Raw genomic sequence first — 22739 nt, 5'->3', positions numbered from 1 at the left:
TCTACAGGAGGGGATTTCTGAGGCCTGTGCTCCAGCAGCTCCATCTAGTGGTGACAGGGCTGAACTCTCTACAGGAGGGGATTTCTGAGGCCGCGCTCCAGCAGCTCCATCTAGTGGTGTCAGTGCTGAACTCTCTACAGGAGGGGATTTCTGAGGCCGCGCTCCAGCAGCTCCATCTAGTGGTGTCAGGGCTGAACATTCTACAGGAGAGGATTTCTGAGGCCGCGCTAAAGCAGCTCCATCCAGTGGTGTCAGTGATGAACTGTCTACAGGAGGGCATTTCTGAGGCCACGCTCCAGCAGCTCCATCTAGTGGTGTCAGTGCTGAACTGTCTACAGGAGGGGATTTCTGAGGCTGCGCTCCAGCAGCTTCATCTAGTGGTGTCAGTGCTGAACAGTCTACAGGAGGGGATTTCTGAGGCCGCTCTCCAGCAGCTCCATCTAGTGGTGTCAGTGCTGAACTGTCTACAGGAGGGGATTTCTGAGGCCGCGCTCCAGCAGCTCCATCTAGTGGTGTCAGTGCTGAACTGTCTACAGGAGGGGATTTCTGAGGCCGCGCTCCAGCAGCTCCATCTAGTGGTGTCAGTGCTGAACTGTCTACAGGAGGGGATTTCTGAGGCCAGTGCTCCAGCAGCTCCATCTAGTGGTGCCAGCGCTGAACTGTATACAGGAGGGGATTTCTGAGGCCGCGCTCCAGCAGCTCCATCTAGTGGTGTCAGTGCTGAACTCTCTACAGGAGGGGATTTCTGAGGCCGCACTCCAGCAGCTCCATCTAGTGGTGTCAGTGCTGAACTGTCTACAGGAGGGGATTTCTGAGGCCGCGCTCGGCAGCTCCATCTAGTGGTGGCAGTGCTGAACTGTCTACAGGAGGGAATTTCTGAGGACATGCTCCAGCAGCTCCATCTATTGGTGCCAGGGCTGAACTGTCTACAGGAGGGGATTTCTGAGGCCGCACTCCAGCAGCTCCATCTAGTGGTGCCAGTGCTGAACTGTCTACAGGAGGGGATTTCTGAGGCCTGTGCTCCAGCAGCTCCATCTAGTGGTGTCAGTGCTGAACTGTCTACAGGAGGGGATTTCTGAGGCCGCGCTCGGCAGCTCCATCTAGTGGTGGCAGTGCTGAACTGTCTACAGGAGGGGATTTCTGAGGCCGCGCTCCAGCCGCTCCATCTAGTGGTGACAGGGCTGAACTGTCTACAGGAGGGGATTTCTGAGGCCGCGCCCCAGCAGCTCCATCTAGTGGTGTCAGTGCTGAACTCTCTACAGGAGGGGATTTCTGAGGCCGCACTCCAGCAGCTCCATCTAGTGGTGCCAGTGCTGAACTGTCTACAGGAGGGGATTTCTGAGGCCTGTGCTCCAGCAGCTCCATCTAGTGGTGACAGGGCTGAACTCTCTACAGGAGGGGATTTCTGAGGCCGCGCTCCAGCAGCTCCATCTAGTGGTGTCAGTGCTGAACTCTCTACAGGAGGGGATTTCTGAGGCCGCGCTCCAGCAGCTCCATCTAGTGGTGTCAGGGCTGAACAGTCTACAGGAGAGGATTTCTGAGGCCTGTGCTCCAGCAGCTCCATCTAGTGGTGTCAGTGCTGAACTGTCTACAGGAGGGGATTTCTGAGGCCGCGCTCGGCAGCTCCATCTAGTGGTGGCAGTGCTGAACTGTCTACAGGAGGGGATTTCTGAGGCCGCGCTCCAGCCGCTCCATCTAGTGGTGACAGGGCTGAACTCTCTACAGGAGGGGATTTCTGAGGCCGCGCCCCAGCAGCTCCATCTAGTGGTGTCAGTGCTGAACTCTCTACAGGAGGGGATTTCTGAGGCCGCACTCCAGCAGCTCCATCTAGTGGTGCCAGTGCTGAACTGTCTACAGGAGGGGATTTCTGAGGCCTGTGCTCCAGCAGCTCCATCTAGTGGTGACAGGGCTGAACTCTCTACAGGAGGGGATTTCTGAGGCCGCGCTCCAGCAGCTCCATCTAGTGGTGTCAGTGCTGAACTCTCTACAGGAGGGGATTTCTGAGGCCGCGCTCCAGCAGCTCCATCTAGTGGTGTCAGGGCTGAACAGTCTACAGGAGAGGATTTCTGAGGCCGCGCTAAAGCAGCTCCATCCAGTGGTGTCAGTGATGAACTGTCTACAGGAGGGCATTTCTGAGGCCACGCTCCAGCAGCTCCATCTAGTGGTGTCAGTGCTGAACTGTCTACAGGAGGGGATTTCTGAGGCTGCGCTCCAGCAGCTTCATCTAGTGGTGTCAGTGCTGAACATTCTACAGGAGGGGATTTCTGAGGCCGCTCTCCAGCAGCTCCATCTAGTGGTGTCAGTGCTGAACTGTCTACAGGAGGGGATTTCTGAGGCCGCGCTCCAGCAGCTCCATCTAGTGGTGTCAGTGCTGAACTGTCTACAGGAGGGGATTTCTGAGGCCGCGCTCCAGCAGCTCCATCTAGTGGTGTCAGTGCTGAACTGTCTACAGGAGGGGATTTCTGAGGCCAGTGCTCCAGCAGCTCCATCTAGTGGTGCCAGCGCTGAACTGTATACAGGAGGGGATTTCTGAGGCCGCGCTCCAGCAGCTCCATCTAGTGGTGTCAGTGCTGAACTCTCTACAGGAGGGGATTTCTGAGGCCGCACTCCAGCAGCTCCATCTAGTGGTGTCAGTGCTGAACTGTCTACAGGAGGGGATTTCTGAGGCCGCGCTCGGCAGCTCCATCTAGTGGTGGCAGTGCTGAACTGTCTACAGGAGGGAATTTCTGAGGACATGCTCCAGCAGCTCCATCTATTGGTGCCAGGGCTGAACTGTCTACAGGAGGGGATTTCTGAGGCCGCACTCCAGCAGCTCCATCTAGTGGTGCCAGTGCTGAACTGTCTACAGGAGGGGATTTCTGAGGCCTGTGCTCCAGCAGCTCCATCTAGTGGTGTCAGTACTGAACTGTCTACAGGAGGGGATTTCTGAGGCCGCGCTCGGCAGCTCCATCTAGTGGTGGCAGTGCTGAACTGTCTACAGGAGGGGATTTCTGAGGCCGCGCTCCAGACGCTCCATCTAGTGGTGACAGGGCTGAACTCTCTACAGGAGGGGATTTCTGAGGCCGCGCCCCAGCAGCTCCATCTAGTGGTGTCAGTGCTGAACTCTCTACAGGAGGGGATTTCTGAGGCCGCGCTCCAGCAGCTCCATCTAGTGGTGTCAGGGCTGAACAGTCTACAGGAGAGGATTTCTGAGGCCGTGCTAAAGCAGCTCCATCCAGTGGTGTCAGTGATGAACTGTCTACAGGAGGGGATTTCTGAGGCCACGCTCCAGCAGCTCCATCTAGTAGTGTCAGTGCTGAACTGTCTACAGGAGGGGATTTCTGAGGCTGCGCTCCAGCAGCTTCATCTATTGGTGTCAGTGCTGAACAGTCTACAGGAGGGGATTTCTGAGGCCGCTCTCCAGCAGCTCCATCTAGTGGTGTCAGTGCTGAACTGTCTACAGGAGGGGATTTCTGAGGCCGCGCTCCAGCAGCTCCATCTAGTGGTGTCAGTGCTGAACTGTCTACAGGAGGGGATTTCTGAGGCCGCGCTCCAGCAGCTCCATCTAGTGGTGTCAGTGCTGAACTGTCTACAGGAGGGGATTTCTGAGGCCATTGCTCCAGCAGCTCCATCTAGTGGTGCCATTGCTGAACTGTCTACAGGAGGGGATTTCTGAGGCCGCGCTCCAGCAGCTCCATCTAGTGGTGTCAGTGCTGAACTCTCTACAGGAGGGGATTTCTGAGGCCGCGCTCCAGCAGCTCCATCTAGTGGTGTCAGGGCTGAACAGTCTACAGGAGAGGATTTCTGAGGCCGCGCTAAAGCAGCTCCATCCAGTGGTGTCAGTGATGAACTGTCTACAGGAGGGGATTTCTGAGGCCACGCTCCAGCAGCTCCATCTAGTGGTGTCAGTGCTGAACTGTCTACAGGAGGGGATTTCTGAGTCTGCGCTCCAGCAGCTCCATCTAGTGGTGTCAGTGCTGAACAGTCTACAGGAGGGGATTTCTGAGGCCGCTCTCCAGCAGCTCCATCTAGTGGTGTCAGTGCTGAACTGTCTACAGGAGGGGATTTCTGAGGCCGCGCACCAGCAGTTCCATCTAGTGGTGTCAGTGCTGAACTGTCTACAGGAGGGGATTTCTGAGGACGCGCTCCAGCAGCTCCATCTAGTGGTGTCAGTGCTCAACTGTCTACAGGAGGGGATTTCTGAGGCCAGTGCTCCAGCAGCTCCTTCTAGTGGTGCCAGGGCTGAACTGTCTACAGGAGGGGATTTCTGAGGCCGCGCTCCAGCTGCTCCATCTAGTGGTGTCAGGGCTGAACTGTCTACAGGAGGGGATTTCTGAGGCCGTGCTCCAGCAGCTACATCTAGTGGTGTCAGCGCTGAACTGTCTACAGGAGGGGATTTCTGAGGCCGCGCTCCAGCAGCTCCATCTAGTGGTGTCAGTGATGAACTGTCTACAGGAGGAGATTTCTGAGGCCGCGCTCCAGCAGCTCCATCTAGTGGTGTCAGTGCTGAACTGTCTATTGGAGGGGATTTCTGAGGCCGTGCTCCAGCAGCTCCATCTAGTGGTGTCAGGGCTGAACTGTCTACAGGAGGGGATTTCTGAGGCCAGTGATCCAGCAGCTCCATCTAGTGGTGTCAGTGCTGAACTGTCTACAGGAGGGGATTTCTGAGGCCGCTCCAGCAGCTCCCTCTAGTGGTGACAGTGCTGAACTGTCTACAGGAGGGGATTTCTGAGGCCACGATCCAGCAGCTCCATCTAGTGGTGTCAGTGCTGAACTGTCTACAGGAGGGGATTTCTGAGGCTGCGGTCCAGCAGCTCCATCTAGTGGTGTCTCTGCTGAACAGTCTACAGGAGGGGATTTCTGAGGCCGCTCTCCAGCAGCTCCATCTAGTGGTGTCAGTGCTGAAATGTCTACAGGAGGGGATTTCTGAGGCCGCGCTCCAGCAGCTCCATCTAGTGGTGTCAGGGCTGAACTGTCTACAGGAGGGGATTTCTGAGGCCAGTGATCCAGCAGCTCCATCTAGTGGTGTCAGTGCTGTACTGTCTACAGGAGGGAATTTCTGAGGCTGCGCTCCAGCAGCTCCATCTAGTGGTGTCAGTGCTGAACTGTCTATTGGAGGGGATTTCTGAGGCCGCGCTCCAGCAGCTCCATCTAGTGGTGTCAGGGCTGAACTGTCTACAGGAGGGGATTTCTGAGGCCAGTGATCCAGCAGCTCCATCTAGTGGTGTCAGTGTTGAACTGTCTACAGGAGGGGATTTCTGAGGCCGCTCCAGCAGCTCCCTCTAGTGGTGACAGTGCTGAACTGTCTACAGGAGGGGATTTCTGGGGCCACGCTCCAGCAGCTCCATCTAGTGGTGTCAGTGCTGAACTGTCTACAGGAGGGGATTTCTGAGGCCGCTCCAGCAGCTCCCTCTAGTGGTGACAGTGCTGAACTGTCTACAGGAGGGGATTTCTGAGGCCACGCTCCAGCAGCTCCATCTAGTGGTGTCAGTGCTGAACTGTCTACAGGAGGGGATTTCTGAGGCTGCGTTCCAGCAGCTCCATCTAGTGGTGTCAGTGCTGAACAGTCTACAGGAGGGGATTTCTGAGGCCGCTCTCCAGCAGCTCCATCTAGTGGTGTCAGTGCTGAAATGTCTACAGGAGGGGATTTCTGAGGCCGCGCTCCAGCAGCTCCATCTAGTGGTGTCAGGGCTGAACTGTCTACAGGAAGGGATTTCTGAGGCCAGTGATCCAGCAGCTCCATCTAGTGGTGTCAATGCTGAACTGTCTACAGGAGGGAATTTCTGAGGCTGCGCTCCAGCAGCTCCATCTAGTGGTGTCAGTGCTGAACTGTCTATTGGAGGGGATTTCTGAGGCCGCGCTCCAGCAGCTCCATCTAGTGGTGTCAGGGCTGAACTGTCTACAGGAGGGGATTTCTGAGGCCAGTGATCCAGCAGCTCCATCTAGTGGTGTCAGTGTTGAACTGTCTACAGGAGGGGATTTCTGAGGCCGCTCCAGCAGCTCCCTCTAGTGGTGACAGTGCTGAACTGTCTACAGGAGGGGATTTCTGAGGCCACGCTCCAGCAGCTCCATCTAGTGGTGTCAGTGCTGAACTGTCTACAGGAGGGGATTTCTGAGGCTGCGCTCCAGCAGCTCCATCTAGTGGTGTCAGTGCTGAACAGTCTACAGGAGGGGATTTCTGAGGCCGCTCTCCAGTAGCTCCATCTAGTGGTGTCAGTGCTGAACTGTCTACAGGAGGGGATTTCTGAGGCCGCGCTCCAGCAGCTCCATCTAGTGGTGTCAGGGCTGAACTGTCTACAGGAGGGGATTTCTGAGGCCAGTGATCCAGCAGCTCCATCTAGTGGTGTCAGTGCTGAACTGTCTACAGGAGGGGATTTCTGAGGCTGCGCTCCAGCAGCTCCATCTAGTGGTGTCAGTGCTGAACTGTCTATTGGAGGGGATTTCTGAGGCCGCGCTCCAGCAGCTCCATCTAGAGGTGTCAGGGCTGAACTGTCCACAGGAGGGGATTTCTGAGGCCAGTGATCCAGCAGCTCCATCTAGTGGTGTCAGTGCTGAACTGTCTACAGGAGGGGATTTCTGAGGCCGCTCCAGCAGCTCCCTCTAGTGGTGACAGTGCTGAACTGTTTACAGGAGGGGATTTCTGAGGCCACGCTCCAGCAGCTCCATCTAGTGGTGTCAGTGTTGAACTGTCTACAGGAGGGGATTTTTGAGGCTGCGCTCCAGCAGCTCCATCTAGTGGTGTCAGTGCTGAACAGTCTACAGGAGGGGATTTATGAGGCCGCTCTATAGCAGCTCCATCTAGTGGTGTCAGTGCTGAACTGTCTACAGGAGGGGATTTCTGAGGCCGCGTTCCAGCAGCTCCATCTAGTGGTGTCAGGGCTGAACTGTCTACAGGAGGGGATTTCTGAGGCCAGTGATCCAGCAGCTCCATCTAGTGGTGTCAGTGCTGAACTGTCTACAGGAGGGAATTTCTGAGGCTGCGCTCCAGCAGCTCCATCTAGTGGTGTCAGTGCTGAACTGTCTATTGGAGGGGATTTCTGAGGCCGCGCTCCAGCAGCTCCATCTAGTGGTGTCAGGGCTGAACTGTCTACAGGAGGGGATTTCTGAGGCCAGTGATCCAGCAGCTCCATCTAGTGGTGTCAGTGTTGAACTGTCTACAGGAGTGGATTTCTGAGGCCGCTCCAGCAGCTCCCTCTAGTGGTGACAGTGCTGAACTGTCTACAGGAGGGTATTTCTGAGGCCACGCTCCAGCAGCTCCATCTAGTGGTGTCAGTGCTGAACTGTCTACAGGAGGGGATTTCTGAGGCCGCTTCAGCAGCTCCCTCTAGTGGTGACAGTGCTCAACTGTCTACAGGAGGGGATTTCTGAGGCCACGCTCCAGCAGCTCCATCTAGTGGTGTCAGTGCTGAACTGTCTACAGGAGGGGATTTCTGAGGCTGCGCTCCAGCAGCTCCATCTAGTGGTGTCAGTGCTGAACAGTCTACAGGAGGGGATTTCTGAGGCCGCGCTCCAGCAGCTCCATCTAGTGGTGTCAGGGCTGAACTGTCTACAGGAGGGGATTTCTGAGGCCAGTGATCCAGCAGCTCCATCTAGTGGTGTCAGTGCTGAACTGTCTACAGGAGGGAATTTCTGAGGCTGCGCTCCAGCAGCTCCATCTAGTGGTGTCAGTGCTGAACTGTCTATTGGAGGGGATTTCTGAGGCCGCGCTCCAGCAGCTCCATCTAGTGGTGACAGGGCTGAACTGTCTACAGGAGGGGATTTCTGAGGCCAGTGATCCAGCAGCTCCATCTAGTGGTGTCAGTGTTGATCTGTCTACAGGAGGTGATTTCTGAGGCCAGTGATCTAGCAGCTCCATCTAGTGGTGTCAGTGTTGATCTGTCTACAGGAGGTGATTTCTGAGGCCGCTCCAGCAGCTCCCTCTAGTTGTGACAGTGCTGAACTGTCTACAGGAGGGGATTTCTGAGGACACGCTCCAGCAGCTCCATCTAGTGGTGTCAGTGCTGAACTGTCTACAGGAGGGGATTTCTGAGGCCTCTCCAGCAGCTCCCTCTAGTGGTGACAGTGCTGAACTGTCTACAGGAGGGGATTTCTGAGGCCACGCTCCAGCAGCTCCATCTAGTGGTGTCAGTGCTGAACTGTCTACAGGAGGGGATTTCTGAGGCTGCGCTCCAGCAGCTCCATCTAGTGGTGTCAGTGCTGAACAGTCTACAGGAGGGGATTTCTAAGGCCACTCTCCAGCAGCTCCATCTCGTGGTGTCAGTGCTGAACTGTCTACAGGAGGGGATTTCTGAGGCCGCGCTCCAGCAGCTCCATCTAGTGGTGTCAGGGCTGAACTGTCTACAGGAGGGGATTTCTAAGGCCAGTGATCCAGCAGCTCCATCTAGTGGTGTCAGTGCTGAACTGTCTACAGGAGGGAATTTCTGAGGCTGCGCTCCGGCAGCTCCATCTAGTGGTGTCAGTGCTGAACTGTCTATTGGAGGGGATTTCTGAGGCCGCGCTCCAGCAGCTCCATCTAGTGGTGTCAGGGCTGAACTGTCTACAGGAGGGGATTTCTGAGGCCAGTGATCCAGCAGCTCCATCTAGTGGTGTCAGTGTTGAACTGTCTACAGGAGGGGATTTCTGAGGCCGCTCCAGCAGCTCCCTCTAGTGGTGACAGTGATGAACTGTCTACAGGAGGGCATTTCTGAGGCCGCTCTCCAGTAGCTCCATCTAGTGGTGTCAGTGCTGAACTGTCTACAGGAGGGGATTTCTGAGGCCGCGCTCCAGCAGCTCCATCTACAGTCATGGCCAAAAGTTTTGAGAATGACACCAAAATTATATTTTCACATGATCTGCTGGTCTCTGGTTTTTATTAGTGTTTGTCTGATGTTTATATCACATACAGAAATATAATTGCAATCATATTATGATTACCAATAGGTTATATTGACAGTTAGAATGAGTTAATGCAGCAAGTCAATATTTGCAGTGTTGCCCCTTCTTCTTCAAGACCTCTGTAATTCTCCCTGGCATGCTCTCAATCAACTTTTGGACCAAATCCTGACTGATAGCAGTCCATTCTTGCATAATCAATGCTTGCATTTTGCCAGAATTTGTTGGTTTTTGTTTGTCCACCCGTCTCTTGATGATTGACCACAAGTTCTCAATGGGATTAAGATCTGGGGAGTTTCCAGGCCATGGACCCTAAATCTCTATGTTTTGTTCCATGAGCCATTTAGTTATCACCTTTGCTTTATGGCAAGGTGCTCCATCATGCTGGAAAAGGCATTGTTGGGCGCCAAACTGCTCTTGGACGGTTGGGAGAAGTTGCTCTTGGAGGACATTCTGGTACCATTCTTTATTCATGGCTGTGTTTTTAGGCAAAAATGTGAGTGAGCCGATTCCCTTGGTGGAGAAGCAACCCCACACATGAATGGTTTCAGGATGCTTTACAGTTGGCATGAGACAAGACTGGTGGTAGCGCTCACCTCTTCTTCTCTGAATAAGCTGTTTTCCTGATGTCCCAAACAATCGAAAAGGGGATTCATCAGAGAAAATGACTTTGCCCCAGTCCTCAGCAGTCCACTCCCTGTACCTTTTGCAGAATATCAGTCGGTCCCTGATGTTTTTTCTGGAGAGAAGTGGCTTCTTTGCTGCCCTCCTTGAAACCAGCCCTTGCTCAAAGAGTCTCCGCCTCACAGTGCGTGCAGAAGCACTCACACCAGTCTGCTGCCATTCCTGAGCAAGCTCGGCACTGCTGGTAGTCCGATCCCACAGCTGAAACAGTTTTAAGATATGGTCCTGGCGCTTGCTGGTCTTTCTTGGGCGCCCTGGAGTCTTTTTGACAACAATGGAAGCTCTCTCCTTGAAGTTCTTGATGATGCGATAGATTGTTGACTGAGGTGCAATATTTGTAGCTGCGATATTCTTACCTGTTAGGCCATTTTTGTGCAGTGCAATGATGGCTGCACGTGTTTCTTTAGAGATAACCATGGTTAACTGAAGAGAAACAATGATACCAAGAACCAGCCTCCTTTTAAAGTGTCCAGTGATTTCATTCTTACTTAATCAAGACTGATTGATCGCCAGCCCTGTCCTCATCAACACCCACACCTGTGTTAATGGATCAATCACTAAAACGATGTTAGCTGCTCCTTTTAAGGCAGGACTGCAATGATGTTGAAATGTGTTTTGGGGGTTAAAGTTCATTTTCTGGGCAAATATTGACTTTGCAAGTACAGTAATTGCTGTTAAGCTGATCACTCTTTGACATTCAGGAGTATATGCAAATTGCCATTACAAAAAATGAAGCAGTAAACTTTGGAAAAATTACTATTTGTCTCATTCTCAATACTTTTGGCCATGACTGTAGTGGTGTCAGTGCTGAACTGTCTACAGGAGGGGATTTCTGAGGCCGCGCTCCAGCAGCTCCATCTAGTGGTGTCAGTGCTGAACTGTCTACAGGAGGGGATTTCTGAGGCCAGTGCTCCAGCAGCTCCATCTAGTGGTGTCAGGGCTGAACTGTCTACAGGAGGGGATTTCTGAGGCCGCGCTCCAGCTGCTCCATCTAGTGGTGTCAGGGCTGAACTGTCTACAGGAGGAGATTTCTGAGGCCTTGCTCCAGTAGCTACATCTAGTGGTGTCAGCGCTGAACTGTCTACAGGAGGGGATTTCTGAGGCCGCGCTCCAGCAGCTCCATCTAGTGGTGTCAGTGATGAACTATCTACAGGAGGAGATTTCTGAGGCTACGCTCCAGCAGCTCCATCTAGTGGTGTCAGTGCTGAACTGTCTATTGGAGGGGATTTCTGAGGCCGCGCTCCAGCAGCTCCATCTAGTGGTGTCAGGGCTGAACTGTCTACAGGAGGGGATTTCTGAGGCCAGTGATCCAGCAGCTCCATCTAGTGGTATCAGTGCTGAACTGTCTACAGGAGGGGATTTCTGAGGCTGCGCTCCAGCAGCTCCATCTAGTGGTGTCAGTGCTGAACTGTCAACAGGAGGGGATTTCTGAGGCTGCGCTCCAGCAGCTCCATCTAGTGGTGCCAGGGCTGAACTGTCTACAGGAGGGGATTTCTGAGGCCAGTGATCCAGCAGCTCCATCTAGTGGTGTCAGTGCTGAACTGTCTACAGTAGGGGATTTCTGAGGCAGCTCCAGCAGCTCCCTCTAGTGGTGACAGTGCTGAACTGTCTACAGGAGGGGATTTCTGAGGCCACGCTCCAGCAGCTCCATCTAGTGGTGTCAGTGCTGAACTGTCTACAGGAGGGGATTTCTGAGGTCGCGCTCCAGCAGCTCCATCTAGTGGTGTCAGTGCTGAACTGTCTACAGGAAGGGATTTCTGAGGCCCGCACTCCAGCTGCTCCATCTAGTGGTGTCAGGGCTGAACTGTCTACAGGAGGGGATTTCTGAGGCCGTGCTCCAGCAGCTACATCTAGTGGTGTCAGCGCTGAACTGTCTACAGGAGGGGATTTCTGAGGCCGCGCTCCAGCAGCTCCATCTAGTGGTGTCAGTGATGAACTGTCTACAGGAGGAGATTTCTGAGGCTACGCTCCAGCAGCTCCATCTAGTGGTGTCAGTGCTGAACTGTCTACAGGAGGGGTTTTCTGAGGCCGCTCCAGCAGCTCTCTCTAGTGGTGACAGTGCTGAACTGTCTACAGGAGGGGATTTCTGAGGCCACGCTCCAGCAGCTCCATCTAGTGGTGTCAGTGCTGAACTGTCTACAGGAGGGGATTTCTGAGGCCGCGCTCCAGCAGCTCCATCTAGTGGTGTCAGTGCTGAACTGTCTACAGGAGGGGATTTCTGAGGCCGCGCTCCAGCAGCTCCATCTACTGGTGTCAGTGCTGAACTGTCTACAGGAGGGGATTTCTGAGGCCAGTGCTCCAGCAGCTCCATCTAGTGGTGCCAGGGCTGAACTGTCTACAGGAGGGGATTTCTGAGACCGTGCTCCAGCAGCTACATCTAGTGGTGTCAGCTCTGAACTGTCTACAGGAGGGGATTTCTGAGGCCGCGCTCCAGCAGCTCCATCTAGTGGTGTCAGTGATGAACTGTCTATTGGAGGGGTTTTCTGAGGCCGCGCTCCAGCAGCTCCATCTAGTGGTGTCAGGGCTGAACTGTCTACAGGAGTGGATTTCTGAGGCCAGTGATCCAGCTGCCCCATCTAGTGGTGTCAGTGCTGAACTGTCTACAGGAGGGGATTTCTGAGGCTGCGCTCCAGCAGCTCCATCTAGTGGTGTCAGTGCTGAACTTTCTATTGGAGGGGATTTCTGAGGACGACCTCCAGCAGCTCCATCTAGTGGTGTCAGTGCTGAACTGTCTACAGGAGGGGATTTCTGAGGCCGCGCTCCAGCAGCTCCATCTAGTGGTGTCAGCGCTGAACTGTCTACAGGAGGGGATTTCTGAGGCCGCGCTCCAGCAGCTCCATCTAGTGGTGTCAGTGATGAACTGTCTACAGGAGGGGATTTCTGAGGCTAAACTCCAGGAGTTCCATCTAGTGGTGTCAGTGCTGAACTGTGTACAGGAGGGGATTTTTGAGGCCGCGCTCCAGCAGCTCCATCTAGTGGTGTCAGTGCTGAACTGTCTACAGGAGGGGATTTCTGAGGCCAGTGCTCCAGCATTTCCATCTAGTGGTGTCAGTGCTGAACTCTCTACAGGAGGGGATTTCTGAGAACGCGCTCGGCAGCTCCATCTAGTGGTGGCAGTGCTGAACTGTCTACAGGAGGGAATTTCTGAGGCCACGCTCCAGCAGATCCATCTACTGGTGCCAGGGCTGAACTGTCTACAGGAGGGGATTTCTGAGGCCGCACTCCAGCAGCTCCATCTATTGGTGCCAGTGCTGAACTGTCTACAGGAGGGGATTTCTGAGGCCTGTGCTCCAGCATCTCCATCTAGTGGTGTCAGTGCTGAACTGTCTACAGGAGGGGATTTCTGAGGCCGCGCTCCAGCAGCTCCATCTAGTGGTGACAGGGCTGAACTCTCTACAGGAGGGGATTTCTGAGGCCGCGCTCCAGCAGCTCCATCTAGTGGTGTCAGTGCTGAACTCTCTACAGGAGGGGATTTCTGAGGCCGCGCTCCAGCAGCTCCATCTAGTGGTGTCAGGGCTGAACAGTCTACAGGAGGGGATTTCTGAGGCCGCGCTAAAGCAGCTCCATCTAGTGGTGTCAGTGATGAACTGTCTACAGGAGGGGATTTCTGAGGCCACGCTCCAGCAGCTCCATCTAGTGGTGTCAGTGCTGAACTGTGTACAGGAGGGGATTTCTGAGGCTGCGCTCCAGCAGCTCCATCTAGTGGTGTCAGTGCTGAACAGTCTACAGGAGGGGATTTCTGAGGCCGCTCTCCAGCAGCTCCATCTAGTGGTGTCAGTGCTGAACTGTCTACAGGAGGGGATTTCTGAGGCCGCACTCCAGCAGCTCCATCTAGTGGTGTCAGTGCTGAACTGTCTACAGGAGGGGATTTCTGAGGCCGCGCTCCAGCAGCTCCATCTAGTGGTGTCAGTGCTGAACTGTCTACAGGAGGGGATTTCTGAGGCCGCACTCCAGCAGCTCCATCTAGTGGTGTCAGTGCTGAACTGTCTACAGGAGGGGATTTCTGAGGCCAGTGCTCCAGCAGCTCCATCTAGTGGTGCCAGGGCTGAACTGTCTACAGGAAGGGATTTCTGAGGCCGCGCTCCAGCTGCTCCATCTAGTGGTGTCAGGGCTGAACTGTCTACAGGAGGGGATTTCTGAGGCCGTGCTCCAGCAGCTACATCTAGTGGTTTCAGCGCTGAACTGTCTACAGGAGGGGATTTATGAGGCCGCGCCCCAGCAGCTCCATCTAGTGGTGTCAGTGATGAACTGTCTACAGGGGGGGATTTCTGAGGCTACGCTCCAGCAGCTCCATCTAGTGGTGTCAGTGCTGAACTGTCTATTGGAGGGGATTTCTGAGGCCGAGCTCCAGCAGCTCCATCTAGTGGTGTCAGGGCTGAACTGTCTACAGGAGGGGATTTCTGAGGCCAGTGATCCAGCAGCTCCATCTAGTGGTGTCAGTGCTGAACTGTCTACAGGAGGGGATTTCTGAGGCTGCGCTCCAGCAGCTCCATCTAGTGGTGTCAGTGCTGAACTGTCTACAGGAGGGGATTTCTCAGGCCGCGCTCGGCAGCTCCATCTAGTGATGGCAGTGCTGAACTGTATACAGGAGGGGATTTCTGAGGCCGCTCTCCAGCAGCTCCATCTAGTGGTGCCAGTGCATAACTGTCTACAGGAGGGGATTTCTGAGGCTACGCTCCAGCAGCTCCATCTAGTGGTGTCAGTGATGAACTGTCTACAGGAGGGGATTTCTGAGGCCGCACTCCAGCAGCTCCATCTAGTGGTGCCAGTGCTGAACTGTCTACAGGAGGGGATTTCTGAGGCCTGTGCTCCAGCAGCTCCATCTAGTGTTGTCAGTGCTGGACTGTCTACAGAAGGGGATTTCTGAGGCCGCGCTCGGCAGCCCCATCTAGTGGTGTCAGGGCTGAACTGTCTACAGGAGGGGCTTTCTGAGGCCGCGCTCCCGCAGCTCCATCTAGTGGTGTCAGTGCTGAACTCTCTACAGGAGGGGATTTCTGAGGCCGTGCTCCAGCAGCTCCATCTAGTGGTGTCAGGGCTGAACTGTCTACAGGAGGGGATTTCTGAGGCCGCGCTCCAGCAGCTCCATCTAGCGTTGCCAGTGGTGAACTGTCTTCAGGAGGGGATTTCTGAGGCCTGTGCTCTAGCAACTCTATCTAGTTGTGTCAGTGCTGTACTCTCTACAGGAGGGGATTTCTGAGGCCTGTGCTCCAGCAGCTCCATCTAGTGGTGTCAGTGCTGAACTCTCTACAGGAGGGGATTTCTGAGGCCGAGCTCCAGCAGCTCCATCTAGTGGTGTGAGCGCTGAACTGACTACAGGAGGGGAGTTCTGAGGCCGCACTCCAGCAGCTCCATGTAGTGGTGTCAGTGCTGAACTGTCTACAGGAGGGGATTTCTGAGGCCGCTCCAGCAGCTCCATCTAGTGGTGTCAGGGCTGAACTGTCTACAGGAGGGGATTTCTGAGGCCAGTGCTCCAGCAGCTCCATCTAGTGGTGTCAGTGATGAACTGACTACAGGAGGGGATTTCTGAGGCCAGTGCTCCAGCAGCTCCATCTAGTGGTGTCAGTGCTGATCTGTCTACAGGAGGGGATTTCTGAGGCCGCGCTCCAGCAGCTCCATCTAGCGTTGCCAGTGGTGAACTGTCTTCAGGAGGGGATTTCTGAGGCCGCGCTCCAGCAGCTCCATCTAGTGGTGTCAGTGCTGAACTGTCTACAGGAGGGGATTTCTGAGGCTGCGCTCCAGCAGCTCCATCTAGTGGTGTCAGTGCTGATCTGTCTACAGGAGGGGATTTCTGAGGCCGCGCTCCAGCAGCTCCATCTAGCGTTGCCAGTGGTGAACTGTCTTCAGGAGGGGATTTCTGAGGCCGCGCTCCAGCAGCTCCATCTAGTGGTGTCAGGGCTCAACTGTCTACAGGAAGAGATTTCTGAGGCCGCGCTCCAGCAGCTCCATCTAGTGGTGTCAGTGATGAACTGACTACAGGAGGGGATTTCTGAGGCCAGTGCTCCAGCAGCTCCATCTAGTGGTGTCAGTGCTGATCTGTCTACAGGAGAGGATTTCTGAGGCCACGCTCCAGCAGCTCCATCTAGTGGTGTCAGTGCTGAACTGTCTACATGGAGGGGATTTCTGAGGCTGTGCTCCACCAGCTCCATCTAGTGGTGTCAGTGCTGAACTGCCTATAGGAGGGGATTTCTGAGGCTGTGCTCCAGCAGCTCCATCTAGTGGTGTCAGTGCTGAACTGTCTACAGGAGGGGATTTCTGAGACCGCGCTCCAGCAGCTTCATCTAGTGGTGTCAGGGCTGTACTGTCTACAGGAGGGGATTTCTGAGGCCGTGCTCCAGCAGCTCCATCTAGTAGTGTCAGTGCTGAACTGTCTACAGGAGGGGATTTCTGAGGCCGTGCTCCAGCAGCTCCATCTAGTGGTGTCAGTGCTGAACTGTCTACAGGAGGGGATTTCTGAGGCCGTGCTCCAGCAGCTCCATCTAGTGGTGTCAGTGCTGAACTGTCTACAGGAGGGGATTTCTGAGGCTGCGCTCCATCTAGTGGTGTCAGTGCTGTACTGTCTACAGGAGGGGATTTCTGAGGCCGTGCTCCAGCAGCTCCATCTTATGGTGTCAGTGCTGTACTGTCTACAGGAGGAGATTTCTGAGGCTGTGCTCCAGCAGCTCCATCTAGTGGTGTCAGTGCTGAACTGTCTACAGAAGGGGATTTCTGAGGCCGCGCTCCAGCTGCTCCATCTAGTGGTGTCAGTGCTGTACTGTCTACAGGAGGGGATTTCTGAGGCCGCTCTCCAGCAGCTCCATCTAGTGGTGTCAGTGCTGAACTGTCTACAGGAGGGGATTTTTGAGGCCGCGCTCCGGCAGCTCCATCTAGTGGTGGCAGTGCTGAACTGTCTACAGGAGGGGATTTCTGGGGCCAGAGCTCCAGCAGCTCCATCTAGTGGTGACAGCGCTGAACTGTCCACAGGAGGGGATTTCTGAGGCTGCGCTCCAGCAGCTCCATCTAGTGGTGTCAGTGCTGTACTGTCTACAGGAGGGGATTTCTGAGGCTGCGCTCCAGCAGCTCCATCTAGTGGTGTCAGTGCTGTACTGTCTACAGGAGGGGATTTCTGAGGCTGCGCTCCAGCAGCTCCGTCTAGTGGTGTCAGTGCTGAACTGTCCACAGGAGGAGATTTCTGAGGTTGTGCTCCAGCAGCTCCATCTAGTGGTGTCAGTGCTGAACTGTCTACAGGAGGGGATTTCTGAGGCCGCGGTCCAGCAGCTCCATCTAGTGGTGCCAGGGCTGAACAGTCTACAGGAGGGGATTTCTGAGGCCACGCTCCAGCAGCTCCATGTAGTGGTGTCAGGGCTGAACAGTCTACAGGAGGGGATTTCTGAGGCCGCGCTAAAGCAGCTCCATCTAGTGGTCTCAGTGATGAACTGTCTACAGGAGGGGATTTCTGAGGCCACGCTCCAGCAGCTCCATCTAGTGGTGTCAGTGCTGAACTGTCTACAGGAGGGGATTTCTGAGGCTGCGCTCCAGCAGCTCCATCTAGTGGTGTCAGTGCTGAACAGTCTACAGGAGGGGATTTCTGAGGCCGCTCTCCAGCAGCTCCATCTAGTGGTGTCAGTGCTGAACTGTCTACAGGAGGGGATTTCTGAGGCCGCACTCCAGCAGCTCCATCTAGTGGTGTCAGTGCTGAACTGTCTACAGGAGGGGATTTCTGAGGCCAGTGCTCCAGCAGCTCCATCTAGTGGTGCCAGGGCTGAACTGTCTACAGGAAGGGATTTCTGAGTCCGCGCTCCAGCTGCTCCATCTAGTGGTGTCAGGGCTGAACTGTCTACAGGAGGGGATTTCTGAGGCTGCGCTCCAGCAGCTCCATCTAGTGGTGTCAGTGCTGTACTGTCTACAGGAGGGGATTTCTGAGGTTGTGCTCCAGCAGCTCCATCTAGTGCTGTCAGTGCTGAACTGTCTACAGGAGGGGATTTCTGAGGCCGCGGTCCAGCAGCTCCATCTAGTGGTGCCAGGGCTGAACAGTCTACAGGAGGGGATTTCTGAGGCCACGCTCCAGCAGCTCCATCTAGTGGTGTCAGGGCTGAACAGTCTACAGGAGGGGATTTCTGAGGCCGCGCTAAAGCAGCTCCATCTAGTGGTCTCAGTGATGAACTGTCTACAGGAGGGGATTTCTGAGGCCACGCTCAGGCAGCTCCATCTAGTGGTGTCAGTGCTGAACTGTCTACAGGAGGGGATTTCTGAGGCTGCGCTCCAGCAGCTCCATCTAGTGGTGTCAGTGCTGAACAGTCTACAGGAGGGGATTTCTGAGGCCGCTCTCCAGCAGCTCCATCTAGTGGTGTCAGTGCTGAACTGTCTACAGGAGGGGATTTCTGAGGCCGCACTCCAGCAGCTCCATCTAGTGGTGTCAGTGCTGAACTGTCTACAGGAGGGGATTTCTGAGGCCGCGCTCCAGCAGCTCCATCTAGTGGTGTCAGTGCTGAACTGTCTACAGGAGGGGATTTCTGAGGCCAGTGCTCCAGCAGCTCCATCTAGTGGTGCCAGGGCTGAACTGTCTACAGGAAGGGATTTCTGAGTCCGCGCTCCAGCTGCTCCATCTAGTGGTGTCAGGGCTGAACTGTCTACAGGAGGGGATTTCTGAGGCCGTGCTCCAGCAGCTACATCTAGTGGTGTCAGCGCTGAACTGTCTACAGGAGGGGATTTCTGAGGCCAGTTATCCAGCAGCTCCATCTAGTGGTGTCAGTGCTGAACTGTCTACAGGGGGGGATTTCTGAGGCTGTGCTCCAGCAGCTCCATCTAGTGGTGTCAGTGCTGAACTGTCTATTGGAGGGGATTTCTGAGGCCGAGCTCCAGCAGCTCCATTTAGTGGTGTCAGGGCTGAACTGTCTACAGGAGGGGATTTCTGAGGCCAGTGATCCAGCAGCTCCATCTAGTGGTGTCAGTGCTGAACTGTCTACAGGAGGGGATTTCTGAGGCTGCGCTCCAGCAGCTCCATCTAGTGGTGTCAGTGCTGAACTGACTATAGGAGGGGATTTCTGAGGCCGCGCTCGGCAGCTCCATCTAGTGGTGGCAGTGCTGAACAGTCTACAGGAGGAGATTTCTGAGGCCGCGCTCCAGCAGCTCCATCTTGTGGTGCCAGTGCTGAACTGTCTACAGGAGGGGATTTCTGAGGCTACGCTCCAGCAGCTCCATCTAGTGGTGTCAGTGATGAACTGTCTACAGGAGGGGATTTCTGAGGCCGCACTCCAGCAGCTCCATCTAGTGGTGCCAGTGCTGAACTGTCTACAGGAGGGGATTTCTGAGGCCTGTGCTCCAGCAGCTCCATCTAGTGGTGTCAGTGCTGGACTGTCTACAGAAGGGGATTTCTGAGGCCGCGCTCGGCAGCCCCATCTAGTGGTGTCAGGGCTGAACTGTCTACAGGAGGGGATTTCTGAGGCCGCGCTCCAGCAGCTCCATCTAGTGGTGTCAGTGCTTAACTGTCTACAGGAGGGGATTTCTGAGGCCTGTGCTCCAGCAGCTCCATCTAGTGGTGTCAGTGCTGAACTCTCTACAGGAGGGGATTTCTGAGGCCAGTGCTCCAGCAGCTCCATCTAGTGGTGTCAGTGCTGATCTTTCTACAGGAGGAGATTTCTGAGGCCGCGCTCCAGCAGCTCCATCTAGTGGTTTCAGTGTTGAACTATCTACAGGAGGGGATTTCTGAGGCTGCGCTCCAGCAGCTCCATCAAGTGGTGTCAATGCTGAACTGTCTATAGGAGGGGATTTCTGAGGCCGTGCTCCAGCAGCTCCATCTAGTGGTGTCAGGGCTGAACTGTCTACAGGAGGGGATTTCTGAGGCTGCGCTCCAGCAGCTCCATCTAGCGTTGCCAGTGTTGAACTGTCTTCAGGAGGGGATTTCTGAGGCCGCGCTCCAGCAGCTCCATCTAGTGGTGTCAGTGCTGAACTGTCTACAGGAGGGGATTTCTGAGGCTGCGCTCCAGCAGCTCCATCTAGTGGTGTCAGTGCTGATCTGTCTACAGGAGGGGATTTCTGAGGCTGTGCTCCAGCAGCTCCATCTAGTGGTGTCATGGCTCAACTGTCTACAGGAGGAGATTTCTGAGGCCGCGCTCCAGCAGCTCCATCTAGTGGTGTCAGTGCTGAACTGTCTACAGGAGGAGATTTCTGAGGCCACGCTCCAGCAGCTCCATCTAGTGGTGTCAGGGCTGAACTCTCTACAGAAGGGGATTTTTGAGGCCGCGCTCCAGCAGCTCCATCTAGTGGTGTCAGTGCTGAACTGTCTACAGGAGAGGATTTCTGAGGCCGCGCTCCAGCAGCTCCATCTAGTGGTGTCAGTGCTGAACTCTCTACAGGAGGGGATTTCTGAGGCCTGTGCTCTAGCAGCTCTATCTAGTTGTGTCAGTGCTGAACTCTCTACAGGAGGGGATTTCTGAGGCCTGTGCTCCAGCAGCTCCATCTAGTGGTGTCAGTGCTAAACTGTCTACAGGAGAGGATTTCTGAGGCCGCGCTCCAGCAGCTCCATCTAGTGGTGTCAGTGCTGAACTCTCTACAGGAGGGGATTTCTGAGGCCTGTGCTCCAGCAGCTCCATCTAGTGGTGTCAGTGCTGAACTCTCTACAGGAGGGGATTTCTGAGGCCAGTGCTCCAGCAGCTCCATCTAGTGGTGTCAGTGCTGATCTTTCTACAGGAGGAGATTTCTGAGGCCGCGCTCCAGCAGCTCCATCTAGTGGTTTCAGTGTTGAACTATCTACAGGAGGGGATTTCTGAGGCTGCGCTCCAGCAGCTCCATCAAGTGGTGTCAATGCTGAACTGTCTATAGGAGGGGATTTCTGAGGCCGTGCTCCAGCAGCTCCATCTAGTGGTGTCAGGGCTGAACTGTCTACAGGAGGGGATTTCTGAGGCTGCGCTCCAGCAGCTCCATCTAGCGTTGCCAGTGGTGAACTGTCTTCAGGAGGGGATTTCTGAGGCCGCGCTCCAGCAGCTCCATCTAGTGGTGTCAGTGCTGAACTGTCTACAGGAGGGGATTTCTGAGGCTGCGCTCCAGCAGCTCCATCTAGTGGTGTCAGTGCTGATCTGTCTACAGGAGGGGATTTCTGAGGCTGTGCTCCAGCAGCTCCATCTAGTGGTGTCATGGCTCAACTGTCTACAGGAGGAGATTTCTGAGGCCGCGCTCCAGCAGCTCCATCTAGTGGTGTCAGTGCTGAACTGTCTACAGGAGGAGATTTCTGAGGCCACGCTCCAGCAGCTCCATCTAGTGGTGTCAGGGCTGAACTCTCTACAGGAGGGGATTTCTGAGGCCGCGCTCCAGCAGCTCCATCTAGTGGTGTCAGTGCTGAACTGTCTACAGGAGAGGATTTCTGAGGCCGCGCTCCAGCAGCTCCATCTAGTGGTGTCAGTGCTGAACTCTCTACAGGAGGGGATTTCTGAGGCCTGTGCTCTAGCAGCTCTATCTAGTTGTGTCAGTGCTGAACTCTCTACAGGAGGGGATTTCTGAGGCCTGTGCTCCAGCAGCTCCATCTAGTGGTGTCAGTGCTAAACTGTCTACAGGAGAGGATTTCTGAGGCCGCGCTCCAGCAGCTCCATCTAGTGGTGTCAGTGCTGAACTCTCTACAGGAGGGGATTTCTGAGGCCTGTGCTCTAGCAGCTCTATCTAGTTGTGTCAGTGCTGAACTCTCTACAGGAGGGGATTTCTGAGGCCTGTGCTCCAGCAGCTCCATCTAGTGGTGTCAGTGCTGAATTCTCTACAGGAGGGGATTTCTGAGGCCGAGCTCCAGCAGCTCCATCTAGTGATGTGAGCGCTGAACTGTCTACAGGAGGGGAGTTCTGAGGCTGCACTCCAGCAGCTCCATGTAGTGGTGTCAGTGCTGAACTGTCTACAGGAGGGGATTTCTGAGGCCGCTCCAGCAGCTCCATCTAGTCGTGTCAGGGCTGAACTGTCTACAGGAGGGGATTTCTGAGGCCAGTGCTCCAGCAGCTCCATCTAGTGGTGTCAGTGATGAACTGACTACAGGAGGGGATTTCTGAGGCCAGTGTTCCAGCAGCTCCATCTAGTGGTGTCAGTGCTGATCTGTCTACAGGAGAGGATTTCTGAGGCCACGCTCCAGCAGCTCCATCTAGTGGTGTCAGTGCTGAACTGTCTACATGGAGGGGATTTCTGAGGCTGTGCTCCACCAGCTCCATCTAGTGGTGTCAGTGCTGAACTGCCTACAGGAGGGGATTTCTGAGGCTGTGCTCCAGCAGCTCCATCTAGTGGTGTCAGTGCTGAACTGTCTACAGGAGGGGATTTCTGAGACCGCGCTCCAGCAGCTTCATCTAGTGGTGTCAGGGCTGTACTGTCTACAGGAGGGGATTTCTGAGGCCGTGCTCCAGCAGCTCCATCTAGTGGTGTCAGTGCTGAACTGTCTACAGGAGGGGATTTCTGAGGCCGTGCTCCAGCAGCTCCATCTAGTGGTGTCAGTGCTGAACTGTCTACAGGAGGGGATTTCTGAGGCCGTGCTCCAGCAGCTCCATCTAGTGGTGTCAGTGCTGAACTGTCTACAGGAGGGGATTTCTGAGGCTGCGCTCCATCTAGTGGTGTCAGTGCTGTACTGTCTACAGGAGGGGATTTCTGAGGCCGTGCTCCAGCAGCTCCATCTTGTGGTGTCAGTGCTGTACTGTCTACAGGAGGAGATTTCTGAGGCTGTGCTCCAGCAGCTCCATCTAGTGGTGTCAGTGCTGAACGGTCTACAGAAGGGGATTTCTGAGGCCGCGCTCCAGCTGCTCCATCTAGTGGTGTCAGTGCTGTACTGTCTACAGGAGGGGATTTCTGAGGCCGCTCTCCAGCAGCTCCATCTAGTGGTGTCAGTGCTGAACTGTCTATAGGAGGGGATTTTTGAGGCCGCGCTCCGGCAGCTCCATCTAGTGGTGGCAGTGCTGAACTGTCTACAGGAGGGGATTTCTGGGGCCAGAGCTCCAGCAGCTCCATCTAGTGGTGACAGCGCTGAACTGTCTACAGGAGGGGATTTCTGAGGCTGCGCTCCAGCAGCTCCATCTAGTGGTGTCAGTGCTGTACTGTCTACAGGAGGGGATTTCTGAGGCTGCGCTCCAGCAGCTCCATCTAGTGGTGTCAGTGCTGTACTGTCTACAGGAGGGGATTTCTGAGGCTGCGCTCCAGCAGCTCCGTCTAGTGGTGTCAGTGCTGAACTGTCCACAGGAGGAGATTTCTGAGGTTGTGCTCCAGCAGCTCCA

Source organism: Phyllobates terribilis, unplaced genomic scaffold, assembly GCF_046119375.1.
Source record: "Phyllobates terribilis strain yellow unplaced genomic scaffold, ASM4611937v1 Scaffold_8__6_contigs__length_399053987, whole genome shotgun sequence".
Taxonomy (NCBI): domain Eukaryota; kingdom Metazoa; phylum Chordata; class Amphibia; order Anura; family Dendrobatidae; genus Phyllobates; species Phyllobates terribilis.
Note: the sequence above shows the minus strand (reverse complement) of the source record.